Source organism: Pogona vitticeps, chromosome 2 (genome assembly GCF_051106095.1).
Source record: "Pogona vitticeps strain Pit_001003342236 chromosome 2, PviZW2.1, whole genome shotgun sequence".
Classification (NCBI taxonomy): domain Eukaryota; kingdom Metazoa; phylum Chordata; class Lepidosauria; order Squamata; family Agamidae; genus Pogona; species Pogona vitticeps.
Genome location: NC_135784.1, coordinates 161,757,585 through 161,774,318, shown reverse-complemented (window position 1 = coordinate 161,774,318; position 16,734 = coordinate 161,757,585). Strand labels below are relative to the sequence as shown.

General features: G+C 45.2%; 2 long non-coding RNA genes across 2 annotated transcripts in view; both read right to left on the bottom strand.

Moving 5' to 3' along the window:
• Nucleotides 1-16,734, bottom strand: part of LOC140704648 (uncharacterized) — a 113,541-nt gene that overhangs the window by 42,000 nt on the left and 54,807 nt on the right. The gene's annotated exons all lie outside the window — the stretch shown is intronic.
• Nucleotides 1,938-6,501, bottom strand: LOC140704655 (uncharacterized). The gene is made up of 3 exons (XR_013541217.1): nucleotides 5,150-6,501; nucleotides 4,453-4,584; nucleotides 1,938-3,086 (listed from the first exon to the last, which is right to left on the bottom strand). It is a non-coding gene; the product is annotated as an uncharacterized LOC140704655 (long non-coding RNA).

Genomic DNA, 16,734 nt, shown 5'->3' with positions numbered 1-16,734 from the left:
CGCTGGCACTGTTTCTTGCAGAAAATTCGCTGCAGCCGAAGCAAACCTCTCAGCCTTGAAGTGAACTGCAGTGCAACTTCGTACTTTCTAACACAACACGGCGTGCTCTGTATTCCACCCTCCTGGCTGCCTTCCTGGTTCCCATAGCTTACTTACCAGGAATGTTAATAAGGTCGTAAAATCTCTTGGAACAACATCCCCTTTAGAGCGGTATAATTCCATCAGAAGATGAATGTTTGCAGCAAAATACATTTGTGGCAGAGATGACTGAAAACGATCGTGCCACCTCTTTTGGGAAAGAGTCCAGCTCTCTGGTATATGGAGGGCAGACCAAGAGGCTCACAAAGACGCCCTCCTCTGCTCCCCTCTCCCCAACCCCCACCCTTGGGGTTTCACTCATTCTCAGCTGCAAAGAGGGAAGCCACACAGAATCTAGTACACGGGTGGGAAATGCACAGCTGTCTAAGGATTCATGGATTACAGTTCCCAACAGCCGACATAGCCCTTCACATGGTGAGTTCAATGTCGAGCAACCCTCACATTTCCCTACCTCTGCTCTAGATGCTCCTTTGCTTTTGCTTTTAAGGAAATGGCACCCAATTAGTACCTCCAAAGGAATTTTGCAAAGGGGAAGCTAATCTGTAAAGTAGTTTGTTACAGAATTGGTGCACACAGCATGCACCACTGCAGCACAATGCACCCGTCTCTCCACATCAAAGTAATAAACTTAGGAATCAGGGGGGAGCGTATCCACTGTCTCCCTCCCCACACTGAACATGTGTATAACACAAAATTACACATCTGTCATGTGCATTTTTAATAGGAGTGACCAAAGGGGGGGGGAACCTTTCAGTCAAAGGGTTCTGTCTACAGTGGAGAAGGAGATTCCCAGAAACCTGTTGTTGGTCTTGGCCAGAGTCTGCTGCTCAATCTTTCATCTTTTCTCACTGGTTTCGGTTCCCAGAGTGCTTACATTCATTTTGTTTCTATTCAGTCCTTCTTCCACGTCGTTCAGGACAAGGTGCATTATCACCTTTCCCCGTTCCTCTGTTTTCCTCTTTAGTCAAAGTCCAAATGCTCCTCCTAAGTATTAAGGTTCCAGCACTTTACTAGTCTTCAGATGAAATCTGCAGGAATTTTGGCTCCCACCATGTTGCCTTTGACTCTTCTGCCATCACAGTAAGAGTGGGATCCTGAGAACGTCTCTGAAATTGAATTCGCCCTTAAAATTGAATTAATCTCTTCAGCTCCAAATTCCCTAGAGCCCGGCTATTCATAATGGGGGACTTCAATGCAAGATTAGGCTAAAACAACAATGCACATTTTTTTTCACTAGTTAATTGGGGGAATTGAAAAGAGATCTTTGCCCTTAGTTATGATAGAATGTCCTAAGGTGAACTACAGTGCCATCTGTATGATCCAAATGGTGACTCGCCTTGAGTTTATATTTAACTGTCTCCAATCCACAATTTTAGATGGGCGATATTCCAGCATCCCTTCTGAAAAAAGATTGTGTCCTTGTAATGAAAGCAAAATTGAAGCTTTGAAACACATTCTCTTTGAGTGTAATCTTTACCAAAATGAGCCTATCAAATTGCTCAAGCCTATAGTGAATGTCTTCCCAGGTAGGACTCTGATTTGATATATAAAGTATTTATTGACACAAACAAGATAACCACCGAATCAGTGGCCAAATTCCTCTTCTCTGCCAAAATAATCAGAAAGAAAATTTTTGACCCCTGCCTAACTCCGTTATAAAAACAATGTCTGGGTAATCTAATTAACTTATGCTGTTTTAGCTATCTCAAAATGTTTCAATTGCTTCCATTTATTTTAAATATTACATGTATGTATTTTATTGGGTCAGAGACCGCAAATATTGATTGATTGAGGCAGGCCCTAGCAAGGCTACTGACAAGAAGACCACACACCAGTAATTTCGGGTTAAGCGCTATTCATGTAACATTTATTGATGAGACATAAGAGACAGGGTATAAGACAAAAGGTACCAAGAGAAGTCTCCCATACTTCCCACTCACATGAGACACTCCCTCACCCAAAAGACCCTTCTGTAGCGGGTGTTCAGTCCTCAGCAAGGATGATGGGAGCAATCCTTGTCAAAGCCCACCTGTCTCTTCCTGGGTCATCCTTCTTAAAGGCATTGAACTCCCTTGTGGGCAAAGCAGGGGACATACTATGGTTTCCTGGGCAGATACAATCTGTTGCCACATTTGCGGCCCTCAAAAGCCTAGTTCTCTCCCCCCACCCCAAGCAAGTTCTGCCATTCCGTGCTTGCCGCACCGTCTGTCTTTCCCCTCTCAGGTCATTTCCTCCCCAACACACATCCCTTCCTGATGCCAGCTGTGTTCTCTCCCTTGATTTTTCTTTTGCTATCAAGCGTGCCAACTGATGTCTCTCATTAGGAGGCATTTTTCTCTCATTTTGCCAATGGTTGTTGGCCACAGGTTAAAAGAAAAAAAATGGCTAGACTGTGTTTCAAGTTCAGGTTTGGCAAATATAGCACTTCCATTTGGTCTAGTGTGGGAACGCTCTCCTCCAGGTCACTAGCCAATATCTGTTCTTCAGTGCAGAGTACACTGTCCTGGCACAGTGAGAGTGCCTCCTGATGTGTGTGTGTGTGTGTGAGACTCACTCATTCTGCCTATTTTCCCTTAGAGTTAGAGCGTAACTTCAAAGGATTTCTCCGGCCTATCCTGAGTGGCCATGAGGTAACTAGTGTCCTATCTGAATTCTGTCAACAATCTGTAAGCTTGTTAAGGTTCATAAAAGGGAGTTCTCAGGGCCTTGCCTAAGGAATTCCGCTGGCGGACATCTACATGTCGACTGACTTCTTGCTTCTCTCTAAAGTTAATTGCTTTCTTTTTGTTCTGTGATCACCTAAACCTTTAGTCTTTGTTTCGTGATCATTATAGTCTAGGATGTCTCTCAGGCGTGAGACCTTTCAGGTGATGCAGAAGCCATTTGGCATATAGAACAGTCACTCCAGTTCTTTCAACCAAGAATTCACGTCCTTGCACTTGATGGCTCACTGAGCTTTCTAATGCAAAGTGCACATCTCCGACATGCTGCAGGGAGAAAAGAACACAAAATTGCAATGGTCAGAACACTGATTTTTTCCCCCAGGAATAAGTACTTTTGCACTGAAATATTTCTGCTGTATGTTCACAGAAGCATTCAAGGCAACACACCTAAATTGTTCGAGTTCGCATTTGGCAACACAGCTCTAAGCAGAAAAACACATTGAAGGCACTAGAACCCTGACATTTCCATCCATGAAAAATCTGTCAAGAATATTAGAATGAGATATGTAGAATAGAAATTTAAAATCTGGCACACAAGATCTTTCTTCTTTAACACAAGGAAAAGACTGTCAGATGAAAATACTGTAAATGTGGGAAATCGCACCTTTATTTTGGCCAGTTGACAATCCTGAATCAACTGTATGCTTTGATCTTAATTCCTGACACTCTCTCACTCCCTTTTCAACTTCTGCTTTTATTTGTTTTTGAATCTGAAGTAACCTAAGTGATGCCGTGTACGCTCTCCTAGTCTTTGATCCTTACATGAATGAACATGAGTTTTCACCTATTCATAACCATGTTCTCAACCACTGTGTTACAGTTCCCATTTGGTTTTAAGCAACATTAGGTGGAGAACTTTCAAAAAACGATTTACAATGTCATAACGTTGTCCAATCCTGGGTAAACCTTCTATTTTTTAATGTTTCATTATCTCTATGGAACTAATTGTAACAAGAATTTATACTTTACATTAAAGTATTTTACATTGTTAAATTAGAGGGAAGGAAACAATCAGCATTCACAGAAATGCTGGAAAGATAAACTACAAAAATAAATTCTCCTGCACCCGTGCAGCACTTCACAATACAGGTATTTGACTTACTACAGCCCTTCAACTCCGTACCTCCACTCTGTCCCTGTGTACATAAACTGGCAGCAGAGGCCAGCGCTTCCCCTGTAAAGACGGCTCAGATGCATCCTTTCTCTGAACCTGAAACGTCACTTGCCCACTCTTAGAGAGGCATTTGGCAGGCACATCTGGTTTCCTATACAGGGATAAGGCCTTGCGATACACATCCCTTAATAGCTCCGGGACAGACTGTGAAGACAGTCCAATTCCAACTAGCTTTTAATGATGTACTGTGCAAAAACAATGTATCTCTGCCACTGTTTTAATGATGCTTTCCCCACTACTGATTTTGGTTTATTTGATTGCTTTCCCTGATATATATATATAGGCTGCTAATTTGATATGTTGAAGAGATGGATCTGCATTTTTCCATTGCTTTTTCAGAAGATTAATAAAACAAGGCCCAGAATTTTTTTTAAAAAAATGTTGGTCATCTCTACGTGCCTTAAAGAAGTTTCTTTAAAATGAAGAAGAAAAGAAATACTTCCTCCTAAGGTTTACCTGACTTATTCAACAGTTTCCAGTCAAGAGTTTTCATTTCAACCAGCATTCGGCATCCCGTTTCTGCCATGTTTCTTCCTTGTAACTCATTATGCTCATTCAACAATCAGTGCACAAACATATTTCAAAAGTCTGAAAAAAATGCACACCAAATAAACCAAAACGATAATGCAGCAGCTGACAAGAGATAACATGCAAAACAATAAGTACACTCATAACATAACAAGATATATCTTCATATATTGCTTCATATGGACAATATGAAATGGGGGGAAAATGTACCTCTTAATGCCTAAAACTGAAAAGGAAAGCAGTCAAAAACTGGGCAATCTTTTCCTTATCATACCTTAGATGAAGGGGTTTGATCCCCTCCAGACACTTAAGATCAAAAAGCCCTGCAGAAATGATCAGTTTAGAAGAGACTCTACAAGGGTGACTCCCGCCCCCAACGCCCCCCCACAAGCAAGCTGGGACCTTGGAAGGGCAAAAGAGAGACAGACAGAAAGAGGTGGCAGGCAACAAGGCAGCCCCTGGGATGGCATTTTCTTCCACCCCCCTCCCCACTCCCGGTCTTTGGCAAACTGCGGACTGCTCCGACGCTAGGGTAATGAAACAAGAACCTGCACTGACTGGGGCCAGGAGCCCAGCCCTCGGTCCAAAGGGTCACAACCCTCTCCCGCCAGACGCAGCGACCTACCTGCATCACCTTGCCAAGCCAGCTGCCGATGCCCCTTCCGCCAGAGCACGCCAGGCCGGGGGATGCCAGAGGGTTGCTCGGCAACGGGTGTGGGACAGACAGACAGAGACAACTTCCTCAACCCTGAGAACCAGGGAAGGCATGGCTAGAGAGAGAGAGAGGGAGAGAGAGAACTGCTCTGCTGCCACCTACAGCTCAGACTAAGCCTTGCATGTAGAGAGAGTCAAAGGCCCTTTTATTGGTCCAGCTAGGAATGCCCCCAATGGGTGGGAGGCAAAGGCAAGGCCATCAAAAGGGCCCACCTGAAATAAAGGAAGCTGAACAAGTCCTAGAGGTCACCAGGTGTGCCTAATTAGCATACCAAGGGAAGCCAAAAACCCTCCCCAGTTTTAAGGCCTATAGATAGCATTCTTCACAGCCAGGATGGCTCCTTCATTGCCTGAGCCTTCTTTCTCTCTTCTCCACTCTTTTTGTAGCTGTGAAGTGAATAAGACATCCAAAATATATAAACAGGTAGCTATTAGCTATAAGTGAGCTAAACATGTAGGTATACTTGAATTCATACAAAATGCATTTGTGACTCTTTGTGATTTTTGAGCTCAAAATAAACTGCTGTTTTACTCCAAGAAACTCTCTGGTCTTTCTTCTGCTCTGTTTTCTGAAAGATGGTTAGAGTGGCAGCTTTCCTGGTACCAAAACTAGGCATATCTGAGTCAGGGAGAGGGTCTGAGTTTTAAATGCTTTTGAATTCCCCCAGTGCTGGCACCAGGGAAGCAAGGGTCCCTCCGAAAACAGGCAGGCTATAGTGTGGTGATGCGCTTGTTCTGTCCCCTTTGGGGAGACTCTCCCTGAAGCAAAGAGCATTTGGTCCCCTTCGGAGGAGGGGGTTTGGGGAGTCCAGCCTCTGGTAATGCCCAGGGAACTTTCACCTATGTGAATGGAACTATGCCTGGATGGGTTCATGATGCCCGGTTGCTGGAGGCATCCAGTCTGCTTCCTTGGCTGGAGAGCTGGCCTGACAGCCGAGGCTGGGGGCTGGGTAAGTTTAGTGCATGGCAAATGGGAGGGAACAGGGGGGACTCATACAGATGCTGATGGCTATTTTTCCCCCACTCCAGCTGATTGGGGCTATCCTCTCCGGCCATTCCTACAGACACCGTATCCTAAGGACCTCCCTGGATGCATCAGCCCCTATAATGAAGCACACAGGAAAAACAGAATGTTGACAGAGCGAGGGATCCTTTGGGGTGGGGAAAGCGCATTTCTGTCTTTTGCAGCACGTAGGGGGTCGCCTGCTCCGCAAATCAGAAAAGGTGTCAAAGACCTTGCTAGTGTGTGCTGTGCTACATAACTTGCCCCCCTAGATCCCCCCCCCCCAGATTTGAGGGCTTTTATAGCCATGACTTCCCATGTGTGTTTTGAATGTGACGGGGGAAACATCCCAGGGCCAGGATCCACAGGAGGTACAGTTGTGGGATGACGTGGCCCATGCCTACTTTGGGCCACGAGGCAAGCAAGCTGCTGCAGGATGTGATCCGTCTTGCCCTCTCCCCACTTTTTTGGAACTGCAGAGCTGCCTTTCACATTCCCAAGCATTTCCCAAGGATTCTCCTGCCGAAACCCACCCCCTTGTTCCTAGTGACCTCCCTACAAGCGATGACACCCTCTTTCCGTGTGATGGCCTCGTCTTACTCCCTTTTCCCTCCCTTCTAACTCGACATCAGTGGCAACTATAGCAACCAGAGCTGGGCAGAGTTGTACTTTGGGCAACCATTCCTAGGCTGGGCATGTTAGGGATCACGGGGGCTCTCGTCCCTCTGACACAACTCTACACAGCTCAGGGGCTGACCTTTCACTGTCCATCTTCCTGTCTTCTTTTCTGGTTGGCTAATGTTTAGGGACTTAACTTGGGCTCTTTTCCCCATGACTGGGCAGCCGGGTTGGCTTCCACCCTCTCCCTCCGCCTCCTGGCTCATGATTGGAGGGCTGCGTGGATCCATCTGACCCTAGTCCTGCCCACCCTCAGCCTCCTGGGTCCTTATTGGACAGCCGGCACAGGCCTCACCCACTCCTAGAGCTCGTGATGGGTGGATGGGGCCCTCTGCATTTGTTTTCATGCCCCACTCCATGTTAAAGGCACGCCATGGGGTTTCTTCCACCCTTCCCCTGACATTATGGTGGAAAATGGAGCTATTGTTCCTTCCTTTTTCCTGCCACATCCTCCCCTAGGAGAAAGGCCTTGAGCCTACTTGTGTAATCACGTAATTACAAGAACAAACAAACTTGACACAGTTGTTGTAGGTGGCGTTTTATTGAGCAGGTTCAAAGAAAGGGTGCTAGGAACATAGTGTGCCTTGGCACTGGCATTTTGCCTCAGAAGCACCCTTGTATCTTCGACAAAGAGAAGACAGACAGACAGACAGACGGACGGACAGACAGACAGACAGCAGAGAGACATGTGCAGAGAGCCATCGTGTAGCTGTGCTGCACCTGACCCATAGCTGTCTGGCCATACTATTGCCAGTGTCCAGGTGCAAGGCTCAGGCAGTGCTTACTGAAATGGCTGTGGTCACACAGGGCAGAGTGGTTCGGGAGCTGCACCCGTAGCACAGCTACCTGTGTAAAAAACAGTCAAAGCCCTAGCCTAGTATGGAAAGGAGAGGACAGCGGGCCATTGCTTCTTTTGAAGATGTAGAGCACTGGAAATGGCGGTGCTGTTGGGAGATAGCTAAAGAGGTCACCAAGGGGGTATGGACTGATCTGGCTCATGGGCTTTGGAGTCTCCCTGAAGTCTATTGTGCGCATGCAGAGTCTCAGCTTTCTCACAACAACTTCACTTCAGCCCTAGAAGACACAGGCAGGAGAAGAAGTCAAGTCTGATTTGTTGCTAGTAAGAAGTACTCTCATGAGAAATGCAAGACTGGCATTTCATGGCTTCTTCCCCTTCACTTAACTGGGTTTTCATTTCTAGAAGCTGGAAGCCCCAGGCAGACAGAGAAGAGAAATTACATGCTTTGGAGTGGGTATTTTATGTGTGCGTGCGTGTGCTGTCCCCACTTTTGTGCTGAGCCTTTTGTGTTGCAAAGTGCCATTTCCCATAGTCAGCTGCCACCACCACCATGACTCAAGTGTCTCCTCGTGAGTCCAAAGTGAGTATGCTGCAAAGCCAGAGAGAAAGTGTCCCCTGGACCGGACGTTGTCATCTGAGTGAGGGGTATACAGTATATACTGGTGGTGGTGTGCTGTATCTTAATGTCAGCTGAGTGTGTCTCCCTGAGAGGTGGGAGGATTGGGGCCTTAATTATGTTGGGAGCTCCCATTGGGTTCCATGTGCTGGAAATTACTTTGGAGTATTTTTTTTCCTGGCCTGACTTGTGCCAGCATAAGGGTGAGGAGTTTGAGCTTGGTGTAACTCAGCTCCTCCCCTGCCCCTCCCTTTCTCCTCTACTTCCCCTCCCCCTTTTGGCCCTTCTCCCCACTGATCAGACGGGGGATCAGCCCACACAGAGGGTTAGGCCAGCCTCAGGGGGCTAGGCCAGCAGAAGGATAGTTGTGCCAGCAAAAGGGACTTAGGTCTAATCCAAAATATCTACAGCAAGCCTATCTGAGATTTTGGATTCTGACCTAAATTGGTGCATTAATCCTATTTCCATATTACAATCGTCTACTGATAGCACAATAAAGATTTTGTCTGCCTTATACTGACTGGGAAAATAATCCACTGAAAATTACGGCCAGATGTGACTAATGCTTCCCTCGCCTCCCATCAACCACTGGAACTCAATCTATCGTGGGACAAAAGGGGGAAGGATAGAGGCAGCCTTCCTTCACAGCAGCATTTCAGGGAAGGCTGGTGTCTTCAAGGTCAGTGGCCAATCTGCTCTGGGTTTTAGTTTAGACCATGAAAACCCTGTGTGAGTTGCTCAGCTCCTTTTGACAAGAAGGTCCCCTACTTCGGATGGCTCTTGTAAAGTTCAGAATAAAACCCAGAGCAGGTTCACCAACATATTGACCTCTTGAAGCCATCAATCTCCACTGCGCCATTCAGTTGAGGCAAGAGCCTATATTCTTCTATGGGCCGAGTCTCTCTCTGCATTTTCTCACCATCAAACTGCAGTGCCGTGTTGCTCGCTTAAATGGTGAAAGGAGTACACTGGTTCTTTCCAGGCCTCTCTCTGCATTCGGCCCCTCAGCCGTCTTTCCTGGCTATGGTGAGTGACTTGAGTAGATCTACGTGGAACAGAAGGCGTTCCACTAGGTATCGAGGTCCTAAACCGTTTAGGGCTTTATATGTCATTCATTAACACTTTGAAATCTATGAGGAAATGGATTAAATATATAGGAAATGTATTTTATATATATATATGATATAATAATCATTTAAGAAATAATTAATCAATTAATTTTGTAATTAATTATGTAGTTGCTGGCCTATCATTCAGCGGGCTCTCCCCAGGGCTCTAAAAACGACTAAGGAAGACAATACGCACAGTTCTTTGGATGAAAGGCCACCACTTGATTGTTTACAGCAGCATTCCCTGGCCAGCACTGGGGGGATTGGATCCAGTGCATCGAGACGCCCGAGGGCCACCTGGCGCCCACCACTGTTCACTTCAGCAGCTGCTGAAGTTTCCACCAGAAATGGCCATCTCCTGGAAACCACACGGGTGTATGCCGCTCTGTGATTCTCACATATCTGGGGCAGATGTTGGGCTTGCGGGTCCCCAAGCGGGACCAGATCCTGCCCCTGCCACAATCCCCCCCCCCACGTTCAAGGAGGTGTGTTAACTGTTCTGGGTGAGTAGACTCCTATCATCACCCTTAAGCCATCCAGATCCAACCCCAATGTCCCAAGCCTCCACAAGAGCTGAGCCCTGTTCAGCTCCCGCCAGAGAACTGCAGCTGCAATCCATTTGCTACGGCTACGTTGACATCAACCAACCATATTTCCTGCCCCAAGTCTGATAAGTGGATCCCCGTCAGCCCGGTAGAGGTGTGACTCCTGAAAAGAAATGTCTGGGTGTTTAATCCAGTGGCAAAACCCAGCATGCCATTAGTCCAACAACATACCAATGCAACGTTTTGCCTTGCAATATCTACTTATCCTTGGATCTCATGCCCCTTGCCACTCCTTCGTGTCAAGGAGGTCTGACCACATGATATGGACAGTGGGGCAGCGATCATGAATAACTTCCAGATCCACTTTAATGAAAATATCAGGTCCATCCTCTTAGTTGCCAGCAAGTCCCCCTCTCATCCTCTGGGTTTCAATGAGAGGGAACGTCTCTGTGTCAATCATGGGGCTCTGGGGCCAGGATGAGTGCATGTGTGTAACCAAGAAGGCTTTGGATTTGGTGGATCGCGACAGCCTTCCTCTGACTTTTAATGCCCCTGCATTAATCCATACTCATGGATCTGAATTAGGGTAGTCACCTCTTTCCTTCCTGGCAGGATGCTCAGTTTTAATAGTTACATGGCGAGCAGCAAGAACCTGGCCCTCTTTCCCCCTCGTGTCGAACCTGTCCGCTCCAGGCTCTTAGGAAACAGGTTCCAATCCTGTTTGACAAGAACTTGCTGATGAGCCTTCACTGGCCTTCAAGAACTGTCACACAACTACTTTTGAATCCCACTGAATTGTGCCAAACAGAAGACGTGCCCCAAGAATATTGCAAAAAAGGTGTAGGACAGCTCTTAAAAGGGAACAAACAAAACCCACCCACCCCCATAAAATTACCAGTCTGATACCTATTTTCATGGTGAAAATCTATCCAAAAGCTGCAGTCATACCTGGAGGAGCAGGACTGCCTTGACCCTTTCCAGTCTGGATTCAGGCCACAATGGGGAGGAGCTGTCACAACGTTCGCCCCTTCAGTGTGGGCATCTTCAGGGATTGGCACTATCCCCAGTGCTGTTTAACATCTATGTTAAGCCATTGTGGGAGGTCATCAGGAGTTTTGGAGTAAGGCGTCATCAGTATGCTGATGGCACGTAACTCTATATCTCTGTTAACACCTCTGCAGTGGATGCTGTCTGGAAGCTGGAGTGTTGCCAGGTCGCAGTACTGGAATGGACCCAGGCTCAAACTGAACCCAGACAAAACAGAGATTTTGTTCCTTGGGGAGACCTCTGATAAGTTGGGGGGGTGGTCTTTAGGCTGGATGATACTCACCTCCAGTTTAGAGACCAAGTGCGTAAGTTGGGTGTTCTTCTGGACCTGTGTCGCTCTTGGGAGTCCCAGATTGCAGCCATGTCTAGATCAGCCTTCAAGCAGCTTAGGGTAATCACCCAATGTTGCCCCTATCTAGAGAAGGACTCCTTCAGGACTTTGGTGCATTCCCCGGTCATCTCCCACATCGACTGCTGCAATGCCCTTATGTATGGCTTCCCTTGAACCTGATCTGGAGACTTCAGAAGGTCCAGAATGCGGCAGCCAGACTGATGGTTGCTGCAAGTAAATTTGACCACTCCAGGTCTAGCTCGCCTCCATTGGTTGCCCATCGCGTTCTGGATTAGGTTCAAGGTTCTGACAATCACATACAAAGCCCGCTGCGGTTTGTGCCCATGTTACTTGTCAGAGTGTCTCTCCTTAATGTCATCTGCCTGACCCACAAGGTCATCCCAGTTGAATGGCTGAATGAATTATTTAATTAATGAATTAAGTTGGAAAACATGTTGTTATTGTTACTCTTCTTATTGTGCCTCAAAAAATCCCCCGTCAGCATGGACCATGACTATGTTCCGACCCTATTTGGGAGAGTTCAGTACAACTCCCCCTACGTGCCAACTTAAAAGCAGACCTCAAGGGCAAATCACAGAAGCCTTTATACATGACAAAGGTTTCCTAGGTTCATCATAGCTGACATTACCCCAGTAAAAGTTTAGTTCCACCATGAAATCAGACAATCATGAACAAGCATTTCAAAATTTCATCTGATTACCTTAAGTGTAGGTATTTTCTATGTTGCAATAATTCCAGGCAACTTTAAAACTTTTTAATTTCTTCAAGTTGTTTTCCACATTGCTTCTATATTTTATACGGTGCTTTAAAATAATCCTTACAGCTCTGAGCAAAGTTGCAGGTACAATTGCTATGAATGAGCCATGTCCAAAGTAGTCTATCCTAGAGAGGATGTTGACAAATATTTCATGTCTTTTTATCAGGGATATGGTTGTTCGGCTATGAACGGCTTCAGCCATCTCCTTGAAAGTCACTCTTCAAGTTCTGCAAAGGATTGGCTGGATCTCAGAGGGACCAGAGCATCAATGCAGATAAGTGCTTTTCCTAACGGGCTAAGTTGTGGCTGGGCACATACATGTTATTTCCCCCATTGTCATCTACAGGGGGGTTCCATCCTTCCTTTCAGCACTATCCTTCTGTTGCTTGGCTGTATCCTGTAACTACACTCATTCTTCTCAAAAGTAACTTTTTAACTTCTGCTGGAGTACTCTAATTGGCAGCGAACTGCACAAGCCAGAATAATCAACATACCCTTGCCATTACTAAACAGAAGCATCTTTTTTATGAATAGCTGTTTTGCACTCACTGTTCAGATTGCAGAAACCTCTTTGGAGCAGCTGTCAGGTTGCCCTGTTTTGTGTATATATTTAACTTAATTTGATTCTAGCCTATGGTAGTCAGTCAAAACTACTGCAATGACTGTAAAATATTGGTTTCGATAAACAGACTGCTCCATTCGTGGGTAGTCTGCCTAAATATTTTGGATTTTATAACCACAGACTCCCTGCCCTTCCACGTGCTCAGAAAGAGCAAGCACAACCCAGATGATGGGAGGAGTAAGGGAGAAAGGCCAAGTTTCAGAAAAAAGCAGCTTGCCAGCACCATGGCTTGTCCAGTGGGGGGCACTGGAGCAGTTGAAAAAGAAGTCAACATTCCACCCCATTCTGGCTGCATAGTTAAAATCTCAGAAGTAGGGGATAATTTGTCATGGAACTATTGCGGAGAAGGAGGAGTTTTTGTTTTCTACAAATTTCTACAAAATCTTCACCCCCCGCCAAAGAATCTTGTTCATATCTTTAGGAGGTAACATCTGAGACAAAGGCAAACAATGTTGTCTGCATCATATTTTGCAGAAGATTCACTGCAAGATCTTTGTCATTATCATCCACTTTCTTATTTAGGAGGAGCAGGTGGAGTGAAATTATTATTATTATTATTATTATTATTATTATTATTATTATTATTATTATTATTATTGTTGTTGTTGTTGTTGTTGTTGTTGTTGTTGTTGTTGTTGTTGTTGTTGTTCTTGTTCTTGTTCTTGTTCTTGTTCTTGTTCTTGTTCTTGTTCTTGTTCTTGTTCTTGTTATTATCATCAGCATCAGCATCAGCATCAGCATCAGCATCAGCATCAACAACAACAACAACAACAACAACAACAACAACAACAACAACAACAACAACAACAACAACAACAAGAATAATAATAATAATAATAATAATAATAATAATAATAATAATAATAATAATAATAATAATAATAATAATGGAATACTAGAAGCAGATAATATTGTGCATACAAAAGTTAAAAAACTGACACAAAGGGAATATATCAAAAGGCTGCAGAAAATCTTAAAATAAAAATTAAATGTGGGAAATACAATCAAAACCAAAAACACATGGGCTGTTCCAGTAATTAGATACCTTGGAATAATAGATTTGACTAAAAACAAATGAGAAGTACTGCACTGAAAAACACAGAAACTAATAAACATGCATCACATAGTACATCCAAAAAGTGATGTGGACAGATTAGGACTCTGGCAAGAAAAAGATGAAACTTTTTCTTGGCAGAGAAGGTGTCAGAAAATGAGGAAGTCAAGATCTTGTGGGTTTCCTGGATCCAAATCGATAGATACCTTGAACATAACACATCAGACATAGAAGCAATAGAACGAAGAAATGTCTGGATCACTGACATTGCAATTCCAGAGGATGCCAGCATTGAAAAAAAAGAATTGGAAAAATACAGAGATTTGGCAATCGAAACATTTTGCTTGTAGATGAAATAAACTTCAGTGGTCATTGGAGCTATGGGAACAATATCAAGAAATTTCACACAGTACTATAAGCAGTTGCAGATCTTGGAAATCAAAACATCAGAGCTACGAAAAAGGTAATATTAGGAACAGCATACATACTGCGCCGCTCTTTAACAGATACTATTGCTTTTGGTTAAAACTTGTATCTGTCATATACAGTGGGGTCTTGACTTGAGAACTTAATCCGTATTGGAAGGCGGTTCTCAAGTCAAAAAGTCTGTAGGTCAAGTCTCCATTGACCTACAGTGCATTGAAAACCGATTAATCCCGCAACAGGCCGTTTTTGTTCCATTTTGGTTTTTTTCTGCACTGTAAGTCAAATCTCAGTCTGCAAGTCAAACCTAAATTTTGTGGCCAGAGAAGTCTGTAACTCAAAAAGTCTGTAAGTCAAGCCGTCTGTAAGTCAAGGGTCCACTGTAATGCCAGTCAATATTTTTAAAATTATGATTGTCTGGTGAATTGTTGTTGTTGTTGTTGTTGTTGTTGTTGTTGTTGTTGTTGTTGTTGTTGTTGTTGTTGTTGTTGTTATTCCCCTGTCCCTCCACATAGGGGGAAGTGTTCAATTTGCCAATATCTTGAAGCAGCTTATTTTTAAAGCCATTTCACAATACTGGACATTGACACTGACTATGGAGCTGCAAGGCTAAATTTCAGTGCATTCCCAGCAATTACACACACGGGGAACAGACTAAACTAGAGTTGCACAAACCTGCACCTAAAATGTAGAAGCCCCTGACAGGGATTTAAAACTGTGCACGTTGGGGGGTTGTAGGGGCAAATTGGTTCACTCTAGCAGTTACATTATGTGGTTGTAAGAAAAAAGAGCAAACCATTTGCTCCTGAAGCACATCAAACAATACCTCTCTGAATTAGCCCATACTTTATTTTAGTGTATTTATTAAACTGTGAGCTGCTTTCAGTCCCAGACCTAGTAGAAAGGCAGCATATTTAAAGTTAGAGTAACGGTAAAGGTTCCCCTTGACAATTAGTCCAGTCGCGTCCGACTCTAGGGTGCGATGCTCATCCCCGTTTCCAAGCTGTAGAGCTAGTGTTTGTTCACAGACAGTTTCTGTAGTCACGTGGCCAGCACGAATAGAAACGGAACACTGTTACCTTCCCGCCGAGGTGGTACCTATTTATTCACTTGCATTTTAAACATGCTTTCGAATTGCTAGGTTGGCAGGAGCTGGGACAAGCGATGGGAGCTCACTCCGTCGCGTGGATTCAAACTGCTGGTCTTTTGACCTTTCAGCCCAGAGGCTTCTGTGGTTTAATCCGCAGGGCCACCACATTAAATGTAATTAATTAAAGGTACTAAGAAGCAAAGCTGGCTTTCTGAGCTCCAGTCAAGACCTCTAACCACCACTACAGTGCTAGCAGATCAGTAGATTTAACCTGTGGATTCAGCCCGTGACCATCAAAAGGCGGTTAGTGGAAGCCTCTTTACTTTTAGAAATCACATTCAGACACTGGCTTATGAGAAAGATGTATAAAGCTAGTATGTCTTAGAGACATACTTTGATATATAAAAGATGTTAGGATTCCTGCTTTCCAACCAACTTCCAACCACCAACCACGTTTTTTCTCCCTAAGGCTATTCATGCTTTCTAGAGAAGCACTTAGAGGCACAAAGGGTTACAGTCAAGAAGCGGGTCGGGAAATCTTCCAGAATTCCCCCCTTTCCCCCGCCCTCCCATCGGCCTCGGCCCACACCTTATTTATGGTATTCAGAGGTCTTTCAAGACCGGACGAGCGTACCTGCTTACAGAGGGAACCAGAGACCATCTGCCGGCCACAGCCCACTGGGTGAAAGGCAGTGGAACTGTGGTTGGGCCCCTGTTGGATGCCAGCTCTTTCTCAAGGGAGCTGGCTCAGCCTTCCCCTGTGCCTGCAGGATCAGGCCCTGCTGCTCCCGGCTGCCTCATTCCCCTCTCAACATGAGCTACATGGCTGGGAGGGAGAGAAGGGGCTTTAGAAAAGTTTTATTTTTAAAATGTTTTTAAATTGTTATTAATTGCCATCAATTAAGAAGAGACCCACAGCGGATCTAATGGAACAGGAAGGGGGGAGGGCATTGGAGGGGGCAGCCATTGAGGTGGTGCTGGGTAGGGGAAGGAACGGCGGTGTGGGTAGGACATGCCCGCGTAGGAGAAGAGAGGTTAGATATCTTACATCTATCCCCTCTTCTAGTCCTGTCCCCAACCAGATGGTATCAGGCGACCATATCAGCAAACCCTCGAGCCACATGGTGCTGTTGATGAACGCCAGGTCAGTACAAAATAAAACTGCCCTCATCCATGATGTAATTCTGGATGAGGCTGCTGACCTGGCGTGCATTACTGAGACCTGGGTGGGAGAGGAGGGTGGTGTTCCCCTCTCCCAGCTGTGTCCGCCTGGGTACTCGGTCCAGCACCAAGGTCGCTCGGAGGGTCGGGGAGGGGGAGTTGCTATAGTCTATAGGAGTTCTATCTCCTTGACCAGGCTTCCTGTCCCTTTGAGAGGAGGTCTCGAGGGCCTGTATTGTG